We start from the raw sequence: 21,606 nt of genomic DNA on the forward strand, positions 1-21,606 counted from the left end.
ACCAACGTACTTGAGGGTGGGCTACTTTGTACAGCCTGATACACTCCAGCATCCAGGAGCTTTTGTTTTTAAATGGAAAAAATCTCTTTCCTTTCCAAAGCCCATGTTTTTTCTCAGAGTTAGGGCCGGCGTGAATATTCTTGGCTCTTTTTAGGTAAGAATGAGTCTGTGTCAGGATAAGAATGGATGATTTCCCAGTACACAGTGTCTATGTCAGAGACATATTCCTATCTATAAAATGAACAGTCATTTAATTATGTCATGACTTATAAAAGAACTACGTGGGATTTATCCAGCCTTCTACTCTGTTGTACCTGTAATTAAGATGACTTCTGTATTTTCTAAAATTAATCTATTATCCTACTCCATAGTATTTAACCTGCTGATCTTTTTATTCACAAAAAGTGTCCTTAAATTTTGCAGAATCTCATTTTCTTTCACAGGATAGTCAACGTGGCTCTTTTTCTCTTTACTGTATCATAAATCTTGGCAAGGACACTCAATGAAAAGGAACGGTCTGTGGAGGGAACCCTGGCTCAGAGACCCTAGGGAAGGTGAAACAAGCTGACAGTTAGCCTGGCCCGTGTCTCCAGGGAAATTTAACTTAACCCTCCAAGGCTTAGGGAGGCTAAGAAAAATACTGCCTGAGCTAACAGAACCCTTAATTCATAGGGAGAATCTTCTCTATGAGGATAAGAAAAATTTTTAAAGCTGGAAGGGTCAGAGTAAGAAAAACTAGAGTGGCCACTGTATATTCAGACTAGCACAGAGATTTTTTGTATTCTAGGAGCTGGGGCAGGGCAAGAGAGCACTGGACAGGCAATTCCTGCAGGTCACACCCTTCCGGGGGCAATATTGAATTGCCGTCTATGCTTGCTATTCCACTGGGAATCAAGGAACCCAAATTCTGGCTCCTCTGCTAACTTCTTTTGTGAGCCTCAGAGGTTCACTTCACCCTTGGCCCCGGTTTGGTAATCTGTAAATCAAGAGATTCTTACTACATGAAACTGCAGGATTCCTTTCATTTGTAATGCTCCTTAATCACCCTCGGCTCCCACCACCTAGACCACAACAGCAGGGTAGTTTCCGGAGGCGGGGGGGGGGGGGGGGGGGGGGGATCTGCGAAGAGTGATGGGGAGATGGATGGAGGTGGTAAGCCACAGGAGGGGTAGGAAGGAAAGCTGGGTGGGAAGCATGAAGAAAAAGAAAAGAAACAGTCTTCATTCCAGGACACTGGTATCTACTGTTACCTTCCTTTCTACTTCTAACATCTGAGATAATCCGAACTATGTCATGTTTTGAAGATGCTTTTCAGAGGCCAAACAATGGATAACATATTTGGGGGTGGAGAGGAAAATGAAAGAGATAGCCTGAGGGTGGATTTCCTTTAAAAGTAAAAACAAAATGATAAACAAGACCTTAAAAAAAGGAAGAGAAATCAATTTGAAATTCATACAAGAGAATGGTTTCTGGAGGGTACCTAAAAACGTAATTTTCTCTGAAATCTTACCCAAACATGTACATATTCAAGATTCAAGATATATTTATTGAGCACCTATAATGTGATGGGCACAATTCTAGACATTAATACATGGTTTCATACATATGTTCATAGATCCCACATAACACAAACATCTGATTTTGTGTTATTCACTTACAAAAACATTTTCTTACATTTCATGCACTTTGATATGAATGTCCTTCGTATGCAACACCTACTGAATTTAGGATAAATGTAATATCTGATGGGTTTCTGATATAAAGTATGGGACAAGAAAGTATGGGACACTTGTACTTATCAAAAAGTTTTTATTATTATGAACTTGATCAAGAATTCATCCAACTTACAGAGTCAGTCCAAGTATCCGTCTGCCACAGCCTCCTCACACTATAAGAATCAAGCTGCAGAGAAAAGTAACATGAAAGGTACTCCTATTCAATTCAGTCCAGCAAATATTTTTAAACACCTTTTCTGTTTTAGGGGTTTGGAGCGATTCAAAGATGAAAGAGACCGCAAGAAATTTACAGATTAGTAGGAGAAAGCAAACTCACAAATAATTAACTACTTGGCAAAATATGCTAAATTCTGTTAGAGACACCCACATAAAGTGCTATGAGAGAAAAATCCTTTCTGATAAGGGATGAGCAAAAATTCATGAAGTAGCGTCTGCACTGAGTTTTGAAGAATATTTAGAATTTCAAGGGGCAAAAAAAATAGTGATGTTGAGAAGCAAAAGAAGGGTTGATAGTAGGTAGGACATTTATTGAGCACTTTAATAACAAACTGTACAGGATTTTCTTTAAATCTTACAAGATCCTTGTAAAACAAATATATCAACTCTACACCAATCAGGATGTAGCCCGGAAAACAAATTGTTTCCAATATTTATAACTAAGGCCATGTAAAGTAGGAAACTGAGGCAGCACAAATACTGGCTAATGCAGGAGTACAAGAGGGACAAAGGGGAAAAGGGGAGATGGTAGGAGCTTGGGGCACTCAGAATCACAAAGAGATCAGTTACTCTAGAAACAGTACTTGGGGGATAGGCAAAGTAGCCTCCCTGCTGCTCTCCTCTACACCCACTCTATCTCCAGCCAGTGCCTCCTGTAGCCAAACTCAACCAGAAGCCAGCTAAGCAGACCTCTTGGGAACCTGCCACCTATGGGGTTAACCCTCCCAATATACAGCAGAGCAGGGGAAGGTCAGAAATATGTCTGTGGACAAAAGGACACAGGCCAGGGCTGACAAAAACTCATTCTGCTGATGAGAAATACAAGTGCAGATAGATGGAGGTGACCTGACCCATGTCATTCAGTATATGGCAGAGCTGATATGTGGACCTGGCGCTGACTCCAGGTCTAATCTTTTCTGAATGTCACAGTTGCCAATTTCATGAATGCCCAGAGTATTCATCTGTGGCAGACAGAGTTGCTTTGGTGAAGGAATCAGAGCCCATTCCAAGGAATCAGAATTCACTTGTATTTCTTGGAAGCTTCATGGAGGAATGGAAGCTATGACTTGAAGGAAAAGAAAATAATTAGCCTTGAAATCTACTAGTACATGTGAGGGAAGAGGAAAAGAAACTTCATTCCTCTCCTTTGCTCTCTACATCTTTCCATATACTGATCTGCTTTTACTCACTGACAAGAAAACGGGGAATCTAGGTTAAAAGGTTCAAAAAAGAGGTAGTCAAGGCCCCTGACAGGAGTCAGTAGGAAATGTCAGTGGAAAGAATGTAGCATCCATCATCTCTACATCCAGATACCATTAAGACTAGGCTACTTGATGCTGTTATAGGTTGGCTAAATCTCCAAGGCCTTCTTCCTCTCCTGGGCAAATAACAACAACATTTCATATTCTCACAATACTTTGCTTGCTAACACTTATAGACAACCTGAGCTTGGTGTGTAGTTCCTCCAAATATCATCCACACAGGGCAGAAGGAAGAGAGAGTGAGCCTAATTTGCAGGAAGACCACCAAGCACTGAGAGGTTAAATAACTTGCCCAGGGATCCCACAGAGCCAAAGCAAGGAGGAGAGGTAAAGGGAAGGCTCCCAATTTCTCCAGCTCAGGGCTCTATCCTGCCACTTCGGAAATCTCATATGGGACAACAGCACTCCTATGGAGAAGCTAGACTCTGGCAGCCCCTCAGAACAGCCTAGAGATCAATACTTATTAGCACTTCTCCTCAAGCACCTGCCCAATATGATGCAGGCAGGCTGGAGAAATTCCCTGTTTCTTATTAACTCTTTCCACTGGGTTTCATTCCACTTTCCCCAAAAATCATAGTACTTAGAGTAAGAAAAACACCTTAAGTATCAAACTTCCTACAGATATGAAAAAACGAAGACCAGCAAGGCAATTGCAAGAAATCACATAACTAATTAGTGGATTATTGTTTATGTTCCATGCCTGCAAATGTTTAACAAGTAGCTCTGGGTGGGATGGAGGGCAAAAATCCTGAATTGCAGTGTTTGCTGATTTCCTTGGCAAACTCCCACAATAAGGATTTCAACCAAGCATTGCTCAGCCCACTTGCAAAATTCCTGAACATTTAACAATTGGCTCTCATGAGCCAGTAAGAGCTAGCTCTAACACACCATGAACTACTATACCCTAAAACCCCAGATCCTATTTGCTTTATGTCCAAACTCAGCTTCTCTCAAGATCCAGCCTAAATGCCAAGCACAGAGCCTGCATATGGTTGTCACCCACCCAGTATCTTTTCAAGAAATCAAATGTATAGAATGCCAGCTATACAAAGGAGCCCTTCCCAGTCTGTACCATTCTCCCTGACAGCTAGAATTAAGTTTTGCCTTTTATGACCTTAAGTAGCATTTCTTTTTATGTCTCTTTTATGGAATTTTTGTGTTGTTTTTTTGTTTTTTGTTTTTTTTTACCTTTTTCAATCCACACTATTCAACATTTATTCAACATTTACACATCTGGTACATATTTCATCTCTTGAGCTAGATGCTAAACTCCTTGAAGGTAGGAATAATGTCTTGTTCATCTTTGTATCCCTGAAGGATCCTTGCCTGTGCCTTTCACAAATCAGCACTCAACAAAAACTGAATGAATGAATTCTCATGAATCAAGCTTTGCCCTGGGCTGCTTATGGATTGAAAATAGCTCAGTGCTGGGGCGCCTGGGTGGCTCAGTTGGTTAAGCGACTGCCTTCGGCTCAGGTCATGATCCTGGAGTCCCGGGATCGAGTCCCGCATCGGGCTCCCTGCTCGGCAGGGAGTCTGCTTCTCCCTCTGACCCTCCTCCCTCTCATGCTCTCTGTCTCTCATTCTCTCTGTCTCAAATAAATAAATAAAATCTTAAAAAAAAAAAAAGAAAAGAAATAGCTCAGTGCTGCTCTGTGTAAAACAGGAAACTTTGAAATGTTAATGACTTAAGCTCTGATGTGCCTACAGGAAAAATGAACACAAGTTGCCTGTTTTGATGAAATTGTACTCCTTACCACAGCAAGGTAGCAGAAAGAGCTTTTCTTTAATCAGGGAAAAGCAGCCCAGGGGGTTACTGTATAATGAGGGGGAACCATGTGGCTGCCCCACTCCCCACTCTGTTGTCTCTTATCAGTGTTTTCTAGCTTTATCTTTTATGTGGGTCCTTCCCTTGACTACTACCCATTTCTGAGTCTGCTAAGATAGCAGGACAGCAAAATCGGGCAGGGGTTTGAAGCAGGTGTTGGCCACAACACTGGTTTTCCAATGCTTCTGGCTGGAGAATGTGGACCAGGGTTCTAGTTAGAACAGACTGGTGAAAATTTGAAGTTTTCCAAACTAATAGCAAGTATATTATAAGAATGCTTCTGTGCTAACATTTTCAGAATTACTGTGCTCAATGTTGAGTATTTTTGTTAGTATTTTGGACATTACTCTTTAGATAAAGAGATGTAAAGAAATTATGAAGTTTATGGGGCACTTGGGTGGCTCAGTTGTTTAAGCGTCCGACTCTTGATTTAAGCTCAGGTCATGATCTCAGGGTTATGGGACTGGACTCTGCGCTCAACAGGGAGTCTGCCTGAGATTCTCTTTCCCTCTCCCTCTGCTCCTCCCCCCACTCACACTCTCCATCTCTAAAATAAACAAAATCTTTAAAAAAAATGTTGAAGCTTTATTATAAAAAGGGTTTCAAATACTCAGTGATTAAGAGTCAAATGTTTGTAGATAGGCAAACAAATGCAGTATGATTTGACATCAAAAGATTTCTGCTGGTATAGTTTATGACATTCAAGTAAATTATTTTAATTTTCACAGAACTTATTGGTTAAAATTATACTCTTATTTTAATCTAAACTAGATACATTTTTTCTTTAGCAAATCTCTTCTTTGGAAATGATAGCACATATAGTACTTTAACATTTTCTGTCTTCATGTCACAAAATACAATATAAAGCCTCCATGAAATCTCTGAAGTTAGTCTTATTTCAAATTCTGTGGAAGAAGTACTTCACGGTGGTATAAATATTCTGCCATAGAATTCCTTCTGTCTACATACCTTCTCAACTAAGAATGTGATATCAAACTGCACTTGTTGTGTTTTTAACAGCAGGTGTCCCATTTTTATCCACCACCCTATACTTCATGGAGTCCTATCAATCCTGAATGCAAGTCTGATATGGAACCGGAAGGTGTTTGCACTCCTGAAACCTTTGGTAGGACTAATAGTAGTGCTGGCATAAAAGGCTGAACAAGCAAAACAAAACAGAGAGCACATGCAGAGACTTGGGGGGCACAGAAGACATTTTTTTTTTTAGCTTGTCCAGATTGCTCTCTCTCAAACCCACAGCTTTGGTGAGAGAGTTTGTAAAGAGCAGCAATGCCAAGTCATGTATGGATGTTCCTTGCACTTGAGGGGCACATCCCCATTTGTGAAGACAGTTTTATTTCTGGGTAACTAAATCAATTCAATGTGTCAAATGAAATGATGCTTATGTTACCCTCTTGTCAATGCTGTCAATGTTGCCTAGATTATTGTCTTGGTTTTGATACATAAATGGCATCTGTGAATCGGTGCTAATGGAGGATTATGATTGAGAATACTGGCTGAGTGAATCCTGGCTTTGATGCAGAGTTCACCAGTGAGCTTAGCATGTGTCATCAAAGGAAGAAGGAGTTCTAATGAGTCTAACACCCACAAGAATGCTGTTTGTGGTAGTTCTGAGTTCTGGAATTAGATGCTTTTTATATGGTTGTTAATGTTAAAAATTCCAAAATAAAAACATTTTTTAAAGAAGGAAACCAACTAGTCTCACTTTCATTTTAGATTAGAAGCTGAGATTCAGAGAGATTAGGTAATTTGTTCAAACGTCCAACAACTGGTTGGTAACAGAGCCAGGACTCTCAGGTCTCTCAGTGACTTAAAATTAACAATTCCCTGAACCCTTTCCTCCCCATACTACATATACAGGGCATGTGTTATACTTTTCTGCTGCTCCATTTGTAGTCTCCCCAACTTTTTTTGCAGCTACCCCTTCGTGGTGCCTACTGTTGGGTCTATCAATTAAGTAGTTTTGTTTGAAAGGTCTCAGCTGAGGCACATGGCACACCTTACTACCTTGGACACAGAAACTGGACCTCAAATGGGCATATGACTCTATGACACCAATCAGTTCTTTTTAAGTGACTGGTATTAAAGAAGGCAGAGAGAAAGGTATCTTTTCTCATGAAAGTAGGACCTGTAAATTCCTAATCACCTGAAACTTCCAGATGCCATTTTTCTACTCTGGAGAGATCTTGCCGAGAATGAAGCCAATACAAAGAGAAGCAGAACAAAAGTATCAAGAAGAGAACAGGATCAAAAGAACCTCTGGATCCATCTATACCTGAAGTTAAGTGAAGTCCTAAACTGTTGGATTGTCAAAGATAAAAATGTTCCTGTATTACTCAAGCTAATTTGCCATTTTCTGCCAAGTTGTGATTTTTGCTTCACCTCTGCATTGGACACCTCTTGTGCCGTCTCACATTATCCATGCTAAGCCCTTCATGTTGCTTCAGGCCAGCCTGCAGTTCCATGCAGGTAAAAACTCAAAGTATCTGGAAAGCATTGCTTCCCCTACACTATGAATCTCTCATCTCTGAGAGGAAGGTTCGGGGAACCACTATGTGCAAACTTGAAAATACAAGGGTCTTCCCATCCTTTGGCAGGAAACCCTGAGTAGTGGAGGGCTGGAGCTAGTAGGTTACCACTCCCCCTTTCCATCCTCAGGCAGTCAATTCAAGGTCCAGCCTCATTTGTCCAGTGAGGGTGAGCTAGACAGCTCATCTGATACTGGCTTCCCTCCTTCCTTGGCATTCCTTCCCAAGGTACCTGAGTGGCAAGCTCAGGGTTCAGGACCCCCTTTTAAAAGCTGTTATAGTGATAGCAACTTGGTGGCATTTAATAGACCCCATCATTCCTTTCTTGGAACTCTTGCCTCCCTTAACTTCTGAGATGCTGTAATTTTTTTTTTTTTTTTAGTTTTGCTTTTTTTCTTCCAACCCCTCCTTTAACATGTTCTTTGTGGGCTTCTCTTCCTCCATTTGCCCCTTAAATGCCAGTGTTGCCCAGGATGCTGCACCCCATCATCTCCTGTCCTGTATTCCAGAGCTCTTCCACACCAATAGTTTCACAAACTACTTACAACCACTCTTGCACTTCAAACACAGACTACATGATAACCAAATTCTCAGAGGAAAAAGATCAGACAATGCCCTGTTTATGGTTTGTTTTGATTTTTGGACTAATTTGATGCCTAGCACTGAGCTAGTAACAGCAACATGATATCCAATTAGATGAGTGCCTTTCACTCTTTGTTTGCTTGATGGGACTTTGTAGTTCATAATTGCACACATTTCCCAAGAGATGTTAGAGTCCATTCTCCTCTCTTCTATGAACACAATTTTAAGAGATTTTTAGAAAGTTGTTAATTAAATTTTATCCTGCCCTTTAGGAAATGTAAAAAGGCAAAACTTTTTTTTTAAGACTTTATTTGAGAGAGAGAGAGAAAGAGAGCATAGGTGGGAAGAAAGACAGAGGGAAAGGGAGAAGACAACTCCCCACTCAACAGGGAACCTGACACAGGGCTTAATCTCAGGACCCTGAGATCATGACCTGAGCTGAAGGCAGATGCTTTACTGACTGAGCCACCCAGGCACTCAGCAAAACTTTTTTTTTCCCCAAAGATTTTACTTATTTATTTGATAGAGTGAGAGAGAGCACACGAGCAGGGTGAGGGGCAAAGGGAGAAGCAGACTCCCCACTGAGCAGGGAGCCCAATGTGGAGCTCGATCCCAAGACTCTGGGATCATGCCCTGAGCTGAAGGCCAACACTTAACCGACTGAGCCACCCAAGTGCCCCAAAACTTTTTTTTTAAGACTTATTTATTTAAGAGAGAGGCAGGAGGGGTAGAGGGAGAGAATCCCCAGGTAGACTCCCCACTGAGTGCAGAGCCAGATGCAGGGATCTCAGGACCCATGAGATCATGACCTGAGCCGAAACCTAGAGTCAGATGCTTAACCGACCTAGCCACCCACGCTCCCTAAGGCAAAACTTTCTTTAATCATTCTCAGTGTTGTGCATATTTCCTTGATGAGGGCAGCTGGAAGCTTGGTGGAGGGACAGAGCATGTGTTGAAATTTGTGCTACTGTACCTCTTGGCCCCGGCCACTTCTAAGCCCTGCTGCCTCCCTGAGTCACTGGGCAGGTGTAGCTTTTGGTTCTTCATTTATTTGCAAAGCCCCTGGACACTGGGACACTGGAATCCCTGTAAATTCTATACAACATAATAGATCTTAAGTCCAAGTGTCTGAACACCTAGAATTTTAAGTGACTAGGAGAGCTTAATTGAGCTCACAACTTAGTTCTGTTCTGTAATCTATAAATATAGAGCCCTACTCACCAACTCTCTTCTCTATTATCTTGGCATACCTCCAGCCCCTCAGGATCTATGCCGCAGGAGAGAGAACTGGAGGCCAACTGAGCTGCCAGCCACTCAGACACTGGAAAGGTGTGTGTTTCTGCATCTTGCCAATGGCTTTTTTTCCCTGCTCCCAAGGTGCTAGCTCCTGAACTCGATCACATTATAATCGATTGCTGTCTGCATAATGTAAATTCAAACCATGTTCTCTAATTAATCTATTGTGTTCAATCCAATTTGCATTATAAGTTGTAGGAACAATGCCAGTAATTGCCTTTTTCCATGGTTAGGCTTATTAGAGACCTGTTTTAGAAAGGTGCTCTGAGTGAGGAGATGCTGTGATGCACTTCTAGTACAGCAACCTTGTCCTTTGGACAGCCTCCCCTCTGGCTTCTCAGGGGTTAATGGATCCTGAGTCTTAAGTTAAATTCTCTCTAGCTAATGGCTTGTCATCACAGTTCTGAGCAACTAGGTGCAGAGTAGTGGAAAACTGAGAGGAGCTAACTATACCAGGATGCTCCAACTTCCCTTCCTAGGATCCAGGGTTGAATGTAGAGAAAGAATTTGGTCCTATCTCATAAGAAAGGATGCATCTGACTCAAAATCCTTTCCCCTGGATAGCATGATGAAAGTGTGTGTTGGGGCAGGTCGGCAGGGAGGGTGGGAGGCAGGAGTTTCTCACTCATGCTACTACTCCATGCTCAGCCTCCAGCTAGTCATCAAAACTGCTATTTAAGTGTGCCTAGGGGCTTTGGCTCCAGGTAACTGGATCTCAAATCTGATTCTTTAGATTCACCTGTTCACTAGATTTCAGGGTAACAGTGTGTCCTGAGATCTCAGCTCTCCAGTGAGTTCAAGAAAAGTCACTGAATTTTCAGATTGACCCGTTTTTGTTTTTGTTTTTTTCTTGTTGTAAGGATGGAAATGACAACTTCCAAGCTCTTATATGTCACTGCTGAAAACAGAAGTATTTATATACATTTTGATATTTTTGTCATCTTCTATGTTAATATCTTAGCCTTATTTGCCAAGTGAAACAAATGTCATGCTATTTGGCTTAATGTAAAGAACACTGTGCCAGTAGACTTACACTCTAGACCTTTCCTATGCCAGTGCTGCCAGGTCTCCATTTTCTTTCTTTTTTTTTTTTTTAAGATTTTATTTATTTGTCAGAGAGAGAGGGGGAGAGAGCACAAGCAGGGGGAGCAGCAGGCAGAGGGAGAAGCAGGCTCCCCGCTGAGCAGGAAGCCTGATGCAGAACTCTATCCCAGGACCCTGGGATCATGACCTGAGCCGAAGGCAGACACTTAACTGACTGAGCCACTCGGGTGTCCCTACATCTCCATTTTCAAAATGTGAATCATTGGGGCGCCTGGGTGGCTCAGTCGTTAAGCGTCTGCCTTCGGCTCAGGTCATGATCCCAGGGTCCTGGGATCGAGCCCCGCATCGGGCTCCCTGCTCGGCGGGAAGCCTGCTTCTCCCTCTCCCACTCCCCCTGCTTGTGTTCCCTCTCTCACTATGTCTCTCTCTGTCAAATAAATAAATAAAATCTTTAAAAAAAAAATGTGAATCATCACCCAGAAAAATGGCTTTATAATACAGAAAATATCAAGCTTGGCCAGGACATGGGTGAGTCAAAAGTTTCATCATATACTGCTAGTGGGAGGTTAAATAGGGTTTGCCACTTCTGTAAACTGTTTGGTAGCTTATTCTAAATCTGAAAACATGCATAGGCCCTATTACAACCCAGTGATTTTACTCATAGGTATATAACCAGAAAAATAAAAAAGTAAAATATGTTCCCAATAACACCGTTTATATTAGGTATGAACTAGAAACAACTCAAATGTCATTAGAATGGATAAATGAATTGTAGAGTATATATCGGAATACTATACAGTGATAAGAATTAAGGAAAATCTCACAAATACAACACTGAATGAAAGAAGCCAAACAAAGTACATACTATATAATTTCACTTAGTTGTAGTTTAAGAGCGAGCAAAAGTAAGCTTTAGTATTAGAGATCAGGACTGTGATTACCTGTTATGTTGAGGGTATTAGTGATTAAATGAGCACAAGGGAGAACATGATACTGGCAATGACCTGTTCCTTGAGCTGTTTACATGGAGTGTTCAGTACATGAAGATCCAAGGAGCTATAGACTTATGATCCTGTGCATTTCTTCCATATACATTATACTTCACTGCAAAGTTTATAGAAACATGGATAATGGAGTACAGCAATCTTGTTTGGTTCATGTTAGATTCTAGAGCAATGTACGTGAAAATGCTTTGAAAAATCCCAATGCAATAATGATGTAATAAATTATCATCCTCATCTATTTTACATACTATTTATGCAGTATAACCCCGAGTAGTTGCCACCTTTCTAAATCAGAGATGATTCTAGCCTATTTATCTTAGAAGAAATGAGAAATATGATATCAATTTGAACTGTCTCAGTATTCAGACTCCTGAATTTTCACTTTTTACTGCAACATTTTATGGAACTGAAGGGTAACCTAAAGCCAATGTAAAAAAAATAAATAAATAACCATCAGAATTACTAAGCACAAGTGATTAGACAAGGGCTCACTGGATAAGAAATATAGTCCTTCTCTACTCTACACATGTGGCTTATTATTGTCACTTGTGCTAGAAAGTATGTTTTTGCCATATCCTCTCCAGTCTCCCTCTCTGGTTTACAATATGGAGGCTATTTGGATAACTCCTGGTGTTCAAGCCAATTTTGAAAAAACCTCTTATCCTTTGTGCAGTATTTACCTTGTACCCCTACTTTCATGGTCCATGTAACTCTTCTTAAAATAGTTCAATCTACAGACCAAAACCCAAGTCCTTTAAAAGAAGGGAAAATGTGTTAGATCAAAGCTATAAACAGCAAGAGGCACTTGGAATGGATTAGAAAATGAGCTAACTGGATGCAAAAGTAAATGATTTAGGTGGTAATTTTTAGCAGTAACATAATATTTTAATGGTTGATTAAGGTCTTTCTCCCACCATACATTGTAAGTGCCATCAGTGCAGGAACAAGACTCCATACTGATCATTGCCTCCCTGGTGATTAAGCCCAGTACCTAGTAGGTGTTCAAATGAGTGAATATGATAGCTGACGGAAAGGAGGACATTTTTTGGTTAAAACTATCATGATGACAACTTATTAGGCCAATCATAGAGGCAAATATCAGTAAGTAAAGGGGGGGGAAGCCCAATAAAATGTGATGATTTAAAACAATCCACAGAATGGGGGAAAAATTGCAAATCATGTATCTGATAGGGGATTTGTATCTAGAAAATCTAAAGAATGATTACAACTCATTTATAAAAAGACAAATAATCTAATTTTTAAATGAACAGATTTGAACATTTCTCCAAAAAAGATAACACAAATGGCTAATGTGTGGTGAAAAGACACTCACCATCATCAGCCATCAGAGAAATGCAAATCAAAACTACAATGAGATACCAACTTTACACTCACTAGGAAGGCTATAATCCAAGAGACAGATAATAACAAGTGTTGGTGACAATGTGAAGAAATTGAAACCCTCATACGTTTCTGGGAGGAAGTAAAATGATGTAGCTGTTTTGGAAAACAGTCTGGCATTTCATTAAAAAGTTAAAGAAACATACCATATGGCCTAGTAATTCTACTCCTACATATATGCCCAAGAGAAATGAAAACATATGTCCTCACAAAAACTTGAACAGAAATGTTCATAGCAGATTTATAACAGCCAAAAAGTACGAAAAACTCCAAATGTCAACTAATGAATGAATAAAATGTGGTATATCCATGTAGTGAAATATATTTGGCAATTTTTAAAATGAAGCACTGTTTCACACCATAATATGGATGAACCCTGAGAACACGAGCTAAACGAAAGCAGACAGACCCAAAGGACCACCTATTGTAGGATTCCTACAATAGGACCACCTATGTAGGATTCCATTCTTTTCTTTATAAAAGAAAGAAGATCAGTGGTTTCCTAGTGCTGGGAGTCAAGCGCAAGTGAATAACAGCTACGGGATATGGGCTTATTTGGGGGGTAACAGCAATGTTCTAAACTATGGTGACAAATGAACAATTCTATGAATATAGTAAAAGTCACTGAATTGTACACTTTAAATGAGTCAGTTTCATGGTTTGTGAATTATATCTCAATAAAGCTCTTCAAAATAAATTAAAAGTGTGATGATTGAGATGAGAGAATAGGCACTTCCGAGAATGGCAATAGTAATAGAGGGTAGTAAAAAAAAAAAAAAAATCAATGATAAAACTTCATGTATGTAATTAGCTATTTTGCCTACAAAGGGCCTCAAATTAATCCTTGACTCTAGGGTAAGACTAATTCCTCCTAAAATTTGGGGATTTATTTTTCCTGTATATATGCAACTGTAAATGGACAAAGAAAATATGAATAAATCAGGACATGTAAAAATAAGTTATGATAAACCCTTTAGTACAGATTCTAATTTAATCATGCAAAACCAGGACCTGTAAGTCAGAAAAATTAACTTCTCAGGAAAGAAGCATCTCCTGGCTGGTCCATGGAAATCACAACATCTCTTTTGCCAGAATGTATTTTCCTTCTCCAGGTAAATCTCTCAAATAGCCCTCAAATATTCCATTAAAACAGCATTTCCCTTTATGCATTCCCTTGTAGTTCAGTCATTGTTGCTGATACAATACTAACAGACCTTTTCTTCAAGTCAGACTTCCACTTATTATGAAAGCGTGAGACAAAGAACAACATGTCCACAAGTCTGACAATGTCTAGTTATTTCTTCCAGACATGTCTGCCATTGTTAGTTTTGTTTCTTTCACAAATAAAATGTCTGTGGAGTTATGACAAAGCATAATGTTTCCTGTCTCCTAGCTTGAAGAATATAAAACTCCTAGCATTTTCTAGACACCTCCAAAAGTTCATCTGATATTCAGTAAAATTTTAAACACTTTCCATAGAGATCTATGGAGTTTCTCTGCTTTTATAATAAAAACTCTTGTGTTCTTACTGGGAAAACCTATAAAATTTAGAGACAAAGGACCATAAACTTAGATTGGTGTCCAATAAGAGAGACTATTTGGGTCTCTCTTATTCTCAGTTTGCTCTGCTCTTCTGACCAGGCTGGTACATAAATCTATCTTGACTCCTTAAAATGTACCTATATCTCATGTATAGACACATACAAATTCCATGTGATGAGAAAAAAGCTGGCAAATTGACACATTGTGCTATTTACTAATACTGTCCAGATATGACCTGAAGGTTGGAAAGGATCTAAAACATCATATAGTCCAACCATACACTGATGACATTTGAGTACCTTCCACCAAACTTATAATCCAATTCTTCAAAGAGAAATAGTCAATTCCATTTCTATATAGCTCCCACTGACTTAAAGTACTTTAGAATTATTCTAGATCACTCATCTTAAATATATAAAAGCAGCTTATATATTATTTTATCATACTTAATATTATCTCACTGAATCCCCACAAAAGTATAATATCTCCATTTAATAGCAGTTGAAAGTGAGACTCAAGCAGCTTAATTTTTCCAGGCCCAAGCTGCCCAGAGAGTGACCGAGCCAAGATTCCAAAGATGGGGTTTACCCAAAAGTTCTTGCTTTTCCATTTTGTTTCTTGAGACCTCCAAATCTCTTTACTTCAAAGGCTACTAATCCCCCCTTCTTTCAAACATTCTGCACCTAAGATTTTTAGAATTTGGGGTCTATTTCTCTCTCAATGTGTGACCTTCAGAATTCCTGGAGTGGTCTTATCAGGACAGAGTAGAACAAAATCACTTCTCCCTTTCCACAATTGTATCCATGAAACATCAACGGCACTTACGGATTTTTACTGATGGTAGGAGTTTGGGTTGCCTTGTTATTTTACCAGTATTATTTCAACCTATATTTTGGGAATATTCAAAGTGCCTTTCAAAAGCTCACAACATTCACTCCCATTCCCTTGATTTGCAAATCAACCATGTAAGGCAGGTGAGGACAGTTATCAACTCTTTTATAGAGAAGAGAACCACAGCTGAGAGAAACTGTCATAAAAACACTGTAGAGGTAGAAGTGTGACTTGATTCTCCTGACTCCAACTCATGTTCTATTAGCCACACAACACCGAGAACCAAAACTGAGTATCCTACACCCTGTCAAGCCTGGCCTCCTTTTCACATATATTATTGTAACTTCTTTGTGAGCAACTGTTTTTAAAATTCAACCATACATCCCATGCATCACACTGTTCAACTTCACCTTTTTAGGACAATTATCAGGATCTGAGAAATTGGCTTCTACGTGCTCCAACAAAAATCCGATAAATGGCAGTGAATGCAAAGCAGGTTTTAAAAGTCTCAGAGCTGGGATGACAGTTTTCTTTTTTCAACATTTTAAAGATGTTGCTCTGTTGACGTCTATCCTCCATTATTTTTTTTCCAAGTCTGCTGACATTCTTACTATTGCACCCCTAAATAAGCATTTCTTCTTTCCTAGATTAGGAGTTAGCAAACTTTTACTGAAAATCACCAGATAGTAACTAATTTGCATTTTTTTTATTCAGATAGTAAATAATTTATACTTCTGTGGTTCTGCTTCTGGATTATAGGTCATATTTTCCTGCATGTTTCCTGTTTGTTTGTTTTTTTTGTAAACCAAACATTCGTTATTTAAAAAACAAACAAACAAGCAAACAGTAGCGGAGACTGAATAAATAATGTTTATCCCCTTTATAAGGTCACACAACTTCCTTTCTCACATCATCATTTTAGTGAAGTGGACTCTAAAATCTATTATTGGGCTGGGTTTGGGCTCTGTTGTAGTTTTAGAAAGATTGTCTTCCACTGTCTTCAAATCTTTTTATGGTGGTAGCACAACTTTCCTTTAGTAGAGGTTAGGATCTGAACACCTCCAAGACTCCAGAGATTGTTCCATGTTTTACAGTCACCAGCCTTCTGAGCTACAGCAGCAGTAGGTCTGAACCCTCAGATATACAGCTCAATAATCACCTTTTTGGGGTCACTGAGGAGTCTCACCTTCCACCCCTGCACCTGGTTTTCTATGCTTCAGAAAATCTCTCTACCTTGCTGCCCCATCCCCAAACTTTTAGTGAAGACCCAGTATATCTCAGAGGATTCTCTCTCATACTTCTCTGCCTTATCACCGTCCTAATTAGGTGATTACCATTTCTTTGGTAAGGTCTCCTGCCTCTTGGGGAAGGAGTTGAGATCTCTCCTAGCTCTCCTGCCTTGTTCTCACCCTTTGGGGGTGGCACTTTCTTTTGGTCATTAAAACCCCATGCTCCTCTGAATGGAGATGGGGATCTTGCTCAGTTCTTCTGCCCTGTTTTGGCTAACTGCTGACCTGCATTCAGTGAAGAAGCATTTTGCCTCAGGGATGTCCTCTCTCAGCTCTGCCTCTTCTTCCCTTCAGGGATGTCCTCTTCTCTGCTCCTAACTTTTGGTATTCTATCCCTGTGCATTCACTTAAGGCACCATGGGAAATATGCAAAGAATTTATGCGTATTTGCTTTACAACCATGGATCCTTGGGATTTCCACTTATTGTGCCTGTCCACATTTAAGCATTAAAAGATAGTCAGAAATCAGGTTGATTTCTCCTTAGCCACATTATAGGGGGTTTAATTCTTTCCGTCCTGTCTCTAAGGATGACAAGAGCCATGAGACTCTTCTTTCCTAGAAAGAGCCTATTCCTTTCTAAAATTTAGTTGATTTGTATTTCACATGTTTTAAGTTATTTTTTTTTTTAACTTATCTAGTTTGTTCTTAAGATATAAGTGATGCTCTCTTTCTCCTACAAACTTCCTCTATTCTAACCTGGGTTAAAATTCTGCCCCGCCATTCCTTCATTATATTAACTTTATTTAAGTTATATAAACTCCATTATCTCAGTTTTCTCCTCCATATAATGGGGATGGTAGTAGGTCTCATTTTTTAATAAAAATGACAAGAGAAAATACGTGCACAAGCCTCTGGTGCCTAATAATGGTGAGTAATCATTAAAAAGTATATGAGGAATTATACTAAACATTTTCCTAATTACATGCTTCTTTAAAACACACAGAGAAGTGTTATTGATACCTTATATATGAGGAAACTAAACCTCAGTGAGATAAGTATCTTGCTGTTACACAAAGGCAGTGACGCTTATTAGGGAACTGAACCCCAATTTTTCTTATTCCTATGTACTTTTTACTACATCACTCTGTCTTATCAATAAATGGGCCAACTAGGCCATCTAAAATATGTGTCCAAAAGACACAGCAAGCTTAAAAATGTGGGCAATTTTTTGGTGTCCGAAGTTCTAATTTAGTAGCAGCACTCAGTCACAACTAAATCATAACTTGATCTGAGAATGAATTAGGCAATGGGAGATTTGATCAAAAGTAGTAGGATGCCAGGTAAGATGCCCTACCCAGCTTCTCCCCATGCCTTTTATAGCCCAGTCTCCTACTAAGATATGAAGATCAGACAACGAATCCTTTTGAGAAAATCCCCTTACCAAGAAATTTTAAGGCCAAGACCTATATAAATCACCTATTGCCACAATAATGCTGCCTAACAAACCCAAAACTCAGTGTCTTAAAACAATAAGCATTTATTTTCATACTAACAAGTCTACAGGTTGGCCACCATGGCTCTGTTTCTTTTTAGGTTTGGTCTGCTGGTCTCATTCTTAGGCCGGGGCTGGAGAAGTGGCAGCAACCTGAGGAATATCGCTCTCATGGAGGAAGTCAAAAGCCCCCAGAAAGTTGAGCAGAAACATGTGAAGATTCTTAAAGCTTTGGCTCAAAACCGTCACTGTTGCCTGTGGTCAAACCCCACATCAGTGGGGTAAGTACAGACTTCCCACACAGGTTGAGTGAAGGAAGTAAATACTTGCTGGGGATAATTTAATTTGCCATGCCCAAAGACCAGTATTGGCTGTCAGAGTGATGCTTCAGCATATCAGGAATGATGCCATCTCTACATCTACCAGTAATTGAGGGAAAAGAACCTGGCTCATGAAAACATGGCTAATTTGAAATAATAATCCACAACAGAAGAAAACTCCTTTATGGCTGTTATAATCACCATTTAGTTCTTAAGTTTTTTTTTTTTTTTTTTTTTTTACTTGACAGAGAGATAGCAGGGAGCCAGGAACACAAGCAGGGGGAGTGGGAGAGGGAGAAGCAGGCCTCCCGATGAGCAGGGAGCCTGATGCGGGGCTCGATCCCAGGACCCAGGGATCATGACCCAAGCCAAAGGCAGACGCTTAATGACTGAGCCACCCAGGCACCTCTCTTTTCAAAAGGTATATATTCCAATGCTTGTAGAATTTTGGTTAGGGGGTATCTGAGGAGTGATACCATCCTGTGTGGTCTGATGACATCCTATTTGGTATTTTTTTCCTGTGACCTTACTTTAGAAAATATTTCTACATTATTTAAACTACAGATTATAAGGGCATACGTATATATTATAAGGGATGTTCAAAGTCATAGATCATAGCAGTTTGGGTTTTTTTTTTTAAGATTTTATTTATTTATTTGACAGAGAGACAGCAAGAGAGGGAACACAAGCAGGGGGAGCAGGAGAGGGAGAAGCAGGCTCCCCGCTGAGCAGGAAGCCCGATGCTGGGCTCGATCCCAGGACCCTGGGATCATAACCTGAGCCGAAGGCAGACGCTTAACGACTGAGCCACCCAGGTGCCCCTCATGGAAGTTCATTTCTCTAGAGAATTGCTATAAAGGTAGTTTAGCTCATTCGTAACTGCCCAGATATCCCTGGGGCATTGTAGTTGAGTATTAGAACACAAATGCTTCCCATAACTTGGAATGAATTATTTCCAATATTTAAAGGCAACTCCTTACTACGGACGCTTTATAGCATAATGAGACCTTAACTCTACCTGATTAAATGTACTGGTAAATCAACATTACTGAAAAATACTAGAGTGACATGAATCATTTTCCAAATTGCCACAATGGCAAGAATGTCTATTTGTCTACAGAGGAAAGGAAAGGAACAAAAAAAAACCCAAAAAACAGAACAAAACAGGGCAAATGATAGGTCACACCAAGATCTACCATAGGATTGCACTGTCTTGAGAGCTACTGACAAATCCACAAGGTGATGGATAAAATCCACCAGGATGGAACATCATCATGCATAAATGCAGAAAATGGTGAGTATTTTCATTTATCTTTGACTTTTAGAGATGGATGAAACAATGCTGAGAAGCACATGATACCAAAAAGTAAGACCCTGGAACATGGTTTACACCATACAATCTTCATTTTTTTAATTTCTGTTTGTCTTGAGTTCACAACTATATGTCAAGCACATTAAGGGCCATGCCATTGGTATTATAACCTTTACACTACCAGTTATCTTACATTGGGCAGTGCCCTACATGCTTTATGTAAATCAAGTCAGTTGATTTCCATGATTGCCTCATATAGTAGCTTTCTTTATTTTCTCATTTTACTAGATTAGCAAACCAAGAAGCAAGACATAAAACTTGCCCAAGATCACACACAATGAAGGAGCAGAGCTGGAATCTGGACCTAGACCTTCTGACTCTGGAGCCCATGATCCTAACTACTCTACTAGGCTGTTTTCTGCTCTCCTAGATCCCCTATAGCTGCCAGCTATATGCCAGCCAAAAGAGGATCTCTTGAATATGTTCCTCTTGAATGAGATTCTTGCTAAAAAAAGTAAATAAATAAACCAAAATTCACATTTTCTCTCATGTTCTTATAATTCCCTACATCTCTATCTCAAAGTCTTCTACTGGACTCAGATACTTGTACCTCCCTCTACTCATCTTGGTCAGAAATGCCAATTATGTTTCACATATTATGCCTGGAAAGTTCTGCTCAAAAGGATCCTGTGGCTGCATTCTGGCTCAGCAAAAAATAGTCCTTTAACCAGTTAGCAGTATCTGCCATGGTATAATAGTACACATACCAGTAGTAAAATACTGTCTGACTCTCTTTCAGAATGCTGACTCCACCAAACCATTAGTGATCATCCTCCTAATCCTAATGTTTGTACTTGCTCTATCTATAACATGCCACTGTAAATACTACAGAAAATTGCTGTGCAGTTTAGCAGAATGAACACAGACTTTAAAATTACTAGATGTAGGATTCAATTCATCTTTAGGGGTGTGTGTGTATATATATTTGTGTGTTTGTGTACATATATATGTGTATATATATATATATATATATATATATATATATATGAAACCCCTCAGCTTCTCTAAATAACATGGTATGTATTTTAGGCTTTGTGGGCCATAGTCAGCTGACAACTGAAATAAAGGAAGTGAAAGCATATCCTACCTAAGCAGTCAAGACTGTTCATTTCTCTTCAATGCTTAGAGATTCATTTTTTTATTATGAGACATTGAAATAGTTTAATTATTTCATTTAAAATGCAAACATAAAATCAAGAACACAAGAAACAAGTGTTGGCAAGGATGTGGAGAGAAAGGTACTCCTGTGTACTGTTGGTGGGAATGCAAACTGGTGCAGCAACGATTTTAACTTTGATAAAGTTAAAAATAGAACTACCCTGTGATCCAGTAATCACACTACTGGGTATCTACCCAAAAAATACAAAAACACTAATTCAAAAGGTATATGCACCCCTGTGTTTATTGTAGCGTTATTTACTATAGCCAAATTAAGGAAGCAGCCCAAGTGTCCATCAATAGATGAATAAAGAGGATGTGGTATATATATATATATACACAATGCAATAGTACTCAGCCTTAGAAAAAGAATGAAATTTTGCCATCTGCATCAACATGGATGGAGTTAGAGAGTATAATGCTAGGTGAAATAAGTCAGTCAGAAAAAGACAAATCTATGATTTCACTCATATGTGGAACTTAAACAAAACAAAGGAGAGAAGGAAAAAAAGGGACAAACCAAGAATCAGACTCTTGACTATATAGAACAAACAGATGGTTATCAAGGGAAGGTGGATAGGGGGATGGGTGAGCTAGGTGACAGGGATTAAAGCATACACCTGTCATGATGAGCACTAAGTAATGTACAGAATTGTTGAATCACTATATTGTACACCTGAAACTAATATAACACTATGTTAATAACTATACTAGAATTGAAATAAAAAGCTTAAAAAATAAAC

Source organism: Mirounga angustirostris, unplaced genomic scaffold (genome assembly GCF_029215605.1).
Source record: "Mirounga angustirostris isolate CCGP_5_RB_7025 unplaced genomic scaffold, mMirAng1.0.hap1 SCAF_14, whole genome shotgun sequence".
Classification (NCBI taxonomy): Eukaryota; Metazoa; Chordata; class Mammalia; order Carnivora; family Phocidae; genus Mirounga; species Mirounga angustirostris.